Consider the following 10,221-nt stretch of genomic DNA (forward strand, 5'->3'; position numbering starts at 1 on the left):
CCATCATTTACATGGAAATGTTTAAACCTTACATTTATTTGCAGTTTTAGTTCTTAATAGAATCTGCAGCCATCCTTGGTCCTTCCCACTCCACTAAGATTTTTATGCTTTTAACTCTGTTTCTAATATTATCTTCCATCTGAAATAAATAATGTATTTATTCTTCCAACAATCACTGAATGTCTTCCGTGTGACAGATAACAGGTATGCTTTGGGCATAGAATGATGCATTAGATAAATTCTCTGACCTCAACCACTCATTCTACTTGGAAAAAAATAATTCCTAGGTTTCTACACGATTGCATGAAGCAAACCCCACAAAGCAGAAATGACTATGTAACATTGACAAACAACAAATCTTAATAGGGTAAGCTACTGGTATGTGGCTATATAAAGTAATTTATTCTAATACAAAATCTTTTCCATTTCTCTTCTAAATTTACCATTTTTATTTCAAATACCTAATTTCCAGTACCATCATCCCATTAATGAGTACAAAGATTGATATAATGCTACTGAGTGCCAGGATCCAAAGATGAAACAAGCATCTTATTATAGTACAGAAGATTTGGGTCATACATTGGAAACATAATTGCCAGTTTTATCTGAAGCTGATTATCCTCAGATGTGGAGCCCCCAGATATGGAAGCCCGACTGTACTACACCATTTTATACAGGGGACTTGAACATCTGTAGGTTTTGGTACCCGTGGTGGGTCCTGGAATCAATATCCTATGGATATGAAAGATGACTCTATACCTATTCTATAATACCGTAAGTACTTGAATGTTAAAGATTATGGTGGACTTGTAGGATAAATGGGAAATTGGTGGTGATGAAAACAGGATTATATGGCTGAAAACTAGCAGGAAGTATATCCACCTTAATGACTATTATGCGGCAGAATTTAAATCAGCTTCCCTGGCAACACCAAGGGGATTGTCCAGAAAAATCCCTCTCAACTGTTTTCTTCTTCTCTTTTCAGAATCTTAAACACAACTGAAAAATTAATTGTATCACCTTTTCCTAAAATTGATCAATCTAGCACCTAAATTTCTAGCAGTAAGCAAAACAAACAACTAAGTAAAACAAACAAATGAAAATTGCTACTCAGATAAATACCTAAAATGGCATAAACTCTCAAAGCAAGAGTAACTCCTGAATTAATTAGGCTTCTACTAGCTTCAAGTGAGGGAAGTTCAACCTTCAGTAAGATATGTATTTACTTACAGAATTGGAGAGCACATGCATGAGGTTTAATTCAGAAATAATAAAGGATTCCAATAATTAATTCAGAATTATTTTTTATATCCATTTTTTAACACTGCTTCTGTTTGTTATCTACAACCTCTTGTACTGCTGACATGAAGGAGAAGGCAAACTGTGCTGAAATGTGTACTGATCTTGAAATCTGGTATTAAAATTTTAAAAGTAGAGGGAGTATTTTAATACAGATTGGAACATAGAAAATATATAGTTTTTATTTGCATAATGAAAAAAGCCTATAAAAAATCAATGCTTTATTAATTGTCTAGGCTCATCTAATGCTTCTAAAAAAGTATAATATTTTTATTAGTGTTACAGGACAGAAGTCATGTACAAACTGGTATATTTGTGTGTGACATCTTTCTCTTAACATTTAATAAAGACGTGGTATTTTCCAACATGTGTAATAACGTATAACGTAAAAAATAATACGCTATTTTTATATAGTTATATAGTATGATTATAACTGTTGATATTTTTAAAGCTAATATTTATTGTATACTTACTATGTGCCAGCTCATCTACCAAGCACTTTATAGCTACCATCAGCTCTTTTATTCCTCATAACACTCTGAGGGAGACATTATTATGCCCATTTTACCCGTGGGGAAAACAAGACTTATAGAGTTTAAATAATTTGCCTAAGTATACACAGCTGGGAAAAGGCACAACTGGGGTTTGAAGCTAGATGGTGTAATTCAAGAGATATTACTTGTTCTAATAGACACATGCACACACACTTTTCCTTGCACAAAAATCTCCTTATTAAAACAACAAGAATAACAGTAAAACTGATTTAGCCAACTTAGCTGTATTTATGTGTCTTTCAGTGGGTGGGGGAAGCTTAGAGATCATCATTTATTTTCCTTCTTTTGTTCATTACAGGACTAAAGTATTCTGAGGCTGGAATGCACTAGGCCAAGTGTCAATATGGTTTAAATTTTAAGTAAAGTTTTCCATTTTAATCAGGTGACAGATGTTGATATAGAGGAAGCAAAGCAAAAATTTTTCATCAAATGATACAGTCTTCTAGTGTACAGGACTCAAGTGTGATGATGGAAATGTTCTGCACTGTACAATATGGTAGCCAGGAGCCACCTGTGGCTATTAATATTTGGAATATGGTTAGTGTGACTGAAGAACTACATTTCAAATTTCTATTCAACTTTTATTAATTTAAATTTAAATGTTACAGTCACATGAAGCTCATGTCTACCATATAGAACAGTGTATCCTTGATATATCCAGTCCAAATGATGGCTCCCAAATTATATTCTTGGAATTTCTTAATCACATATCCAATGATTTGTTCGATATTTCAACATAGACCTCTAAAGGGCATTTCTATTTTAATATGTCCACATTTCTAAATTTCATTAAAAATCAGTGGATTCCCATGTTCAACAAGGCACACTTCTGTATAGATTTTAGCAGTCTTCCCTGACATCGCTCTCCTATGCCCTGAAAATTATTAATAAAAAAATGGCATGGAGCCTTTATCTTCAGAAATATGTAAGTTTCCAGTGAATTTAGAACTGCTCCCTAGACCAAGCCACATCCATTTCCTGTCTGGACTATAGCAGGTGCTTTTTAACGGGTCTCTCTTCTTGCACCCAGACCATTACAGACTGGTCATTCTTACTAGTCTCCTTTGTCTCTGTCTTCATATCAGACTCCAGCTTCATATGCTGACTATACCTTCTGAGAAGGAGCCAACCAGGCTTCTTTGTGAAACCTTATCCATTTGCTTGGAATCACCTCCATTTAGACCTCTGATTTTCCTTAGCTTTCTACTTAAATATTATCTTCTAAGGGAATCATTCCTGAACAGTCCTTTTAAATAGCACCTCTCTACCCTTACCTGACTTTATGTTTTATATTATTATGATTTCTGTTTTTTTTTTCTGTCTACTCCCTCTAGAATCTATGAACACTGTAGCCAAAAATCAAATATAAGAAGGACAACTGAGTTAAAAAATAAAAATCCTCAAATTAATATCTTAAAAAATAAACCCAGGTCCCTCATGTGCAAGGCAATGACTGAAATTAAGATATACAAAAATACTGTTTCAAATTTTTTTAAATAAGAGTACATTTTGAAATACCTGGGGTTTCATTTTTTAGCTTTTTTATTTAGTTGGGATCTCATTAACTATAACAATTCTGTAGCAAACTACATTTACTGTTTATTTATTGAAACATTAAAGATGATTCCTTGCACCAAATTCTGATGAGGACACAGAACAACAGAACTTTTTTTTTTTTTTTTTTTTTTTTTTTGCTGTTCAGAGTGCAAAATGGTACAGCCACTATGGGAAACTGGTTGGTGGTTTTCTTACAAAACTAAATGTACTCTTACCATAGGATCCCACAATCAGAGTCCTTGGTATTTATCCAAACGAGTTGAACATTTACATATACACAAAACCCTGCACACGAATGTTTATAGCAGCTTTATTCATAATTGCCAAAACATGAAAGCAACCAAGTTGTCTTTCAGTAAGTGAATGAAGAAACACGCTGTGGTAACCAATACAATGGAATATTATTGAGTGTAGAAACATATGAGTTATCAAGCCGTAAAAAGTCATGGAAGAACCTTCATTGTGTATTGGTAAGTGAAGGAAGCTGTTAATCTTAAAAGGCTATGCGTGTATAATTTCAAGTATATGACATTCTAGAAAAGGCAAAACTATGGAGATGCTGAAAAATTAGTAGCTGTCAGGGCTTGGAGCACGGAAGGAGGAATAAATAAAAGAAAATCCTGAGATTTTTTTAAGACAGTGAAACTACTGTCTGGTGCGCTACATAATGGCAGATACGCATCATTATTTATTTGTTAAAGTCAGTGGAATGAACCACATAGAGAGTAAACCCTAATGCAAACTATGCATTTTAGTTAATAATAATGAATTAACATTAGTTTATCAATTATAACAAATTACCACACTAATTAATGCAAGATGTTAAAAATAGGGAAAATTGGGGAGTATGGTAAGGGATATGTGGTAACACTATATTTTTTGCTCAGTTTTTTCTTTAAATCTGAAACTACTGTAAAGAATAAAGTTTATTAATTTAAAAATCATTTTCTAGGAAATTTTTAATGATATTTTTGAAAAATTTGGCCTTTATGTTTTAACCATCAATCTCAGTGTCAAGGAAACATAGCATTTTCTCTGGCGGTCTCAGTGAATCAATCTAATACTACACAGAATAGGGTTCAACAATTTTCCAAACAGAACCATTACAATTGCTATAGAATTATGTTTCATTTTTATGCCATGGATATATGAATATCCAATATATATTTCAATCAGCCAGATAGATTATCATTCCAGGCTGCATATAGAGCGTGACTGGTCCCACAAGATGGTAGAAAATATTAAAATGCTCATTTTTATATCCTTACCGATGATTAGAAATAATAAAGCATTTTTTAATGTGAATTACTCAAAAGGCAACACTGATTAGTTAGGTTTATCTCCACTGAACAGTCACAGTCATACCTAAAATTCTTGATTAATTTGTGTGAGTTACAAGCACCAAGATTCATACAAGTAATTCATTTGTTTAAGGATTATAGATAAGATAAATTTTCACTAGATCTAATAACTGCCAGGGTCTTTTGTATGTCGTAACTATTAGGTCGATGGTTAATTGGAACTCAGGATAATAGGATTTGCATATGCTTTAGCTATGAGATTAATAAAGTTTTAACTGCTTTTCTCTATTTTAGGTAATGCATTGGTAAGTTTTTATAGACCAATATTTGTTAGATCCTTAGGTAGAGAGGGTTACATTTTGGATTAAAAGTTTCCATGCAAAGTATATATATATAATTCATGGTCACAATTTTGTCATATAATCAATTAGTTACAGATAATCATGTCATCTTTTACAAATATATAGAAGATGGCTCTTCACCTTAGAAAAAAAAGAATTTGTAAATGAATTTTATTTTGAAATAATGTCTATGTGAATATACAAATTGTTTGGATGGCCAATATAAGGCTAGGATTCCACATCTATTGCTGATTTGGACAGAATTAAGAAAAACTGAGGTGTTTGATGTATTCCAGGGTGATAGTATTGTTTCAAAAGTATTTGTTCTAGCAATAAATTTTCCTGCTAGCTGGATAGATTTTGTTGTATACCAAACAGACACATATATACACATCAATTACTTGAGGTTGATAAAGAACAGCATATTTTGTGCCAAGTGCATTAAGGGAGACTGGGAGGCACTTCAGTGGCTTTTACTGACAGGTGTTTAATGAAAGGAACAAATACATGTAGAAGCTGGCTCTTATTCCCACTTTAACCCAGAAATCTCCAGGTCCATCAGGTGTGTATTTCACACTCTCAAAGACAGTTGCTCTTTGTAGCCAAATAAAGTTTTGAGATTTACTGCACTAAACAAAACCAGCAGGAAAATCCTCTACAGAAAAAAGGTAATCTATCCCAATGAATCATTTAATTAGATTAATACCATTTTTCAGAAATCTTTGCTCTGTATGCTAGTTTTATATTAGTCTAAAAACCTAGAGACAAACAAACAAAAAAATAATAGTTGATCATGATCTTATTTTACTTTGGAGGAAAATGTAGGAAACTAAAATATGTGAATGGAAATAGACACACTTTATAAAGGAAATAAAAACAAGAGGGCGAGAGGTATAGCTCAGTGGTAGACAGTGTGCTTAGCATGTGTGATCTCTGGGTTTAATACCCAGTACCTCCATGAAACTGTATGGGGATTGGGGTATAGCTAGCATGCATGAGCTCCTGGATTCCTTCCCCAATACCTCCACTAAAAGTAAAAAAAAAAATTTTTAAATACATGGGTAAAAACAACACTTAAGCCCTTTCTATGTTCTTTGTGTATATTGCCTTGTTTAAAATTTACAAAGTTTTTTTTTTATACGATAAATGACAGAAATTCAAGATCAAACAACACTAGTAGGAAGGGAACCACTTCACTTCTATTCCTGATGAGCACAGGAGTGGTGAGTTGAGACAGAGGTGGGTACAAGAGTGCATTGATGGTCTCAGAAATTTGTGCTATTTCTTTGGTGTGTTTTACTCTTTTGTTGAGTCAGGGTGTAATCAAGTGGTGAGAACAATGGTCTCCGGTTTTTGTTTTTTTTTTGAGATTTTATTGTCCTTTGAGAAACTATATTCTTAAAAATAGAGGACCACTCTCTCAAGAGTGTCCAAAAAAGATTCTGAATGGACTGGTATTTTCCCTATTTCTAGCTGAACTCATTAGAGATTGAGAAAAAGCCTATAGAAAATTTAAAAATCTCAAAATAAGGGATGCATGGATATACACAGAGATGCTAGCCAGAATAATACCATATCCTCTACATCAGTGTTACTATTCCCAATATAATAGTCCCTCGTGTCCTCAGAGGATAGATTCCAAGACCCTCAGTGGACACCTGAAACCACAGATGATACTGAACCCTATATGGTTGTGTGTGTGTGTATATATATATATACATATATATATACACACACACATACACATACACACATAATTATACTAAGGTTTAATTTATAAATTAGGCACAGTAAGAGACTATCAATAACTAATAACAAAATAGAACAACTATAACAATATACTGTAGTACGAGTTATGTGAATATGGTCTCTTTCTTTCAAAATATCTCATGGTACAAACTGAATGCCTTTTCCATCATAATGAAGCACTTATCACATACTGTGGTTGTAACTTTCACTGTTTGAGGTGCCAAAGCAAAACGAGCAGAGATTTCTTTTTTCCTTCTTATAATTTCAGGATTAGAAGACTTGTTCTTACTGTAGATCTCAGCAACCTCAGTGTACAATTTCTTTCTTTGTTAAGTCTAGAACTGTCACCTTTTCACTTGAAGCACTATACAACTTCTCTTTGGCATATCCGAATTGCCTGCATGATTACTCTTGTGCTTTGGGATTGTTATTCATTAAAATAATGGTTACTTGAATACAGACACTCTGATACCACCACAGTGGTTCTGATACCTGACAGATCTGCTAAATGACTGACAGGATACACTGGGCAAAGGGAGGACTCATGTCCAGAGCAGGAGGGCACACGTCTTCATCACAATACTCAGTAAGGAACACAATCTAAAACTGATGAATTGTTCATTCCTGGAATTTTTCGTTTAATATTTTCAGACTTTGGTTGATTAACGGTAACTGAAACCATAAACGTAAAACCTCAGATAAGGGGGATTACTGTATGTCAGCATAGTGGGTTGAATAGAGGCTCTCAAAAGATATCTCCACATTCTAACCCTCCAGAATATGTGACAGTTACCTAATTCGGACAAGGAAGTTTTTACAGATGTAATTAAGTTAAAGATCTCAGGATGAGGTGATCTTTAATTTTCTGATAAAATCCAATAATATAAATCCAATGACCTAGTACTTATATTAGTAATCACTAAATCCAATAAGGTATCCTTATAAATGGCAGAAGAAGACAAGACACAGAGGAAGAGGAGAAAGCCTTGCATAGATGGAGGCAGAGATTGGATTTACGCAGCCACACGCCGAAGAATGCCTGGAGCCACCAGAAGCTGGAAGAGACAAGGAAGGATTCTCCCTTAGAGCCTTCACAGAGACCAATGCCCTGTGGACATCTTGATTTAGGATTTGTGGTCTCTGGAATTGCAGAAGAATAATGTTGCTTAACCTAACAAGTTTGTGATAATTTGTTACAGCAACCACAGCGAACTAATGTGGCCACTGAGAAAATCAAGTTCAAAGCTCAAAGCAATTTGGCATTTTGTATACAACCAGGAAGAAGCCAGGTGGAGTTGGAGGAGCAGGGTAAGGGCTGGAAAGAAAGCCAACCCCTTTCTCTCTAATTCCAAATCCCCTGCCTTTTCTGCTGGTCGCACCCTATGAATATTTTATAAATTAATTAAGCCACAACTGTAATTTAAATGCTTTTCTCTTCCACTAAACTGTACATTCATTCAAGGAAGATTACTTTCTCATTCATGTGCATAGTAATTGCTTTTTTTATATTATCATAATAACAATAATCTCTTGGCCACCAAACTCTTCTCTACAAGTCACCTTGCTTTTTAGCAATTTTATTTTTCTAAATATTAACTTGGATAAAGACTCATCTTGTCTGTGTGCTCTAGATTTATTGAATTTTGAGGGTCTACTCTTTTTTTCTTTTGCATGGTACTTGAATATCCCTAGGTCCAAGGGTTATTGAATGATGAGACTGGCTTCTGCATTTCTCTATAGAACAAAGATTGGTACCAATGATGTTCAACATCAATCTTTTTAAGAGTTAAATTTTAAAAAATGTTTTCTTAATATAATTTTTCTTATGAATATTGAGTTTTAGAAACTTACTGGTGAATATAGTTAGATCTCCCACTCAAAGCATGATTATCCAACTCAAGTTCATGGCTGTATTTAATCTTTCATTCTCTTTGTGCCTCAAAGAGAAAAGGAATATGTTTGCCCCTCCCTTAGACCCTAAAATACCTGTGACTGTCTATTTCAGTTTCATTATTAACTAGAATACAAGGCAAAAGCTAAAAAGATAGATCAGGCTGGGACTGGGATTACTTGTGGAAAATTTTTCTTAAAATGCAACAAAATCCCTACATGTATTCACTACAAAAATTCAAGGATGCAAGTATTTGCCATTCCTTGAAATAGTCTCAGTGCTTTAGCAGACAATCACAAGGTCCAGAATTAGTTGCATTTTCTAAAAAATAAAAAAAAGTCATGATAAAAACCAGAGACAGTGTGTGTGTGTGTGTGTGTGTGTGTTTACACACACAGATATGTGCATATGTATTACAGCATTCATTTTAATTTTAATTTACCTGAATATGATACATAATGGTTGGAGGGTTTTATTCAGATTCTTCTATAAACAATGCTTTATTATTTGGAGTTTGAAGGAACAGAAGAATTTACTTGAGCTTCTTTGCAAAAGAGGAAGATGGTATAATACTCAGATAAAGACATCTTAATAGAAAATAGAACAAAAAATAGAAAAGGAAAAAATAAACCTAAGTTATGTAGGAAATGTTATTTTTGGAACTTCTCATTTTCAGTTATATATACAAAGACAAAAATACATATAAGACAAAAATAGATTTTAGTAACTTAGATGTCACCAGTTCTTATGAAATTGTTCAATATTTCAAAAAGTTATGACTTTCCTAAACAACTCTTTAAATATAGCCAGACATCTGTTGCCTGGATGAGATGTTAACAGTTTTTGGATAATGATATTTCTAGCATGCTATTTTCCTTCGAATGATTTGATTTTGAACAAGTTGAAATGGGTAACACACCAAACACTGTGCTTTCACCAAACCTCTGTTTGAAGACTCTCTTTGAGGAGACAGCTTCTTTAATGTTTTCCTACCATCTTAATTTTCTTCAAACAGGAGATTTTTTCCTTTTAGACAAGCATAGTTGAGAGGTGTCATCTGCTTTTTGTAGCACTCTGAATCAAGACGCTGCAAATTCTAGAGATATCTTCAAGAGAGATTAGCTTCCAATTTTACTTAGAAACTAAGTTTAAATAAAATTTGTGTCAAGTACATATTTTACCCCATCACCTACCAAAGATAATTTTCATACCTCCTAAACACTGACTGTAATTTATTTCCCAAAAGAAATATATATTATTTTACTAATAGTTTAAAAATATAAGTATGCAAGGTCATCTACTGCAAAATGCCATGCTTATTCTTTTTCCTCCTAAGTCCAATTTAAAAGCCTTAACTGTCTGCTCTTCTCAGTGGCCTAATCTAAACTTTCTTTCAGTAACAATCATATAGTATAAATTGCAGTTATTTAATTGTGCTATAAAATCTATATTTACATGAAATGACATTTGATAATGCATAGATCAGTTATCCCAAATCTCTTTATTCTCATGGTTTATATACACCCAAG

This window comes from Camelus ferus, chromosome 8, assembly GCF_009834535.1.
Source record: "Camelus ferus isolate YT-003-E chromosome 8, BCGSAC_Cfer_1.0, whole genome shotgun sequence".
Classification (NCBI taxonomy): domain Eukaryota; kingdom Metazoa; phylum Chordata; class Mammalia; order Artiodactyla; family Camelidae; genus Camelus; species Camelus ferus.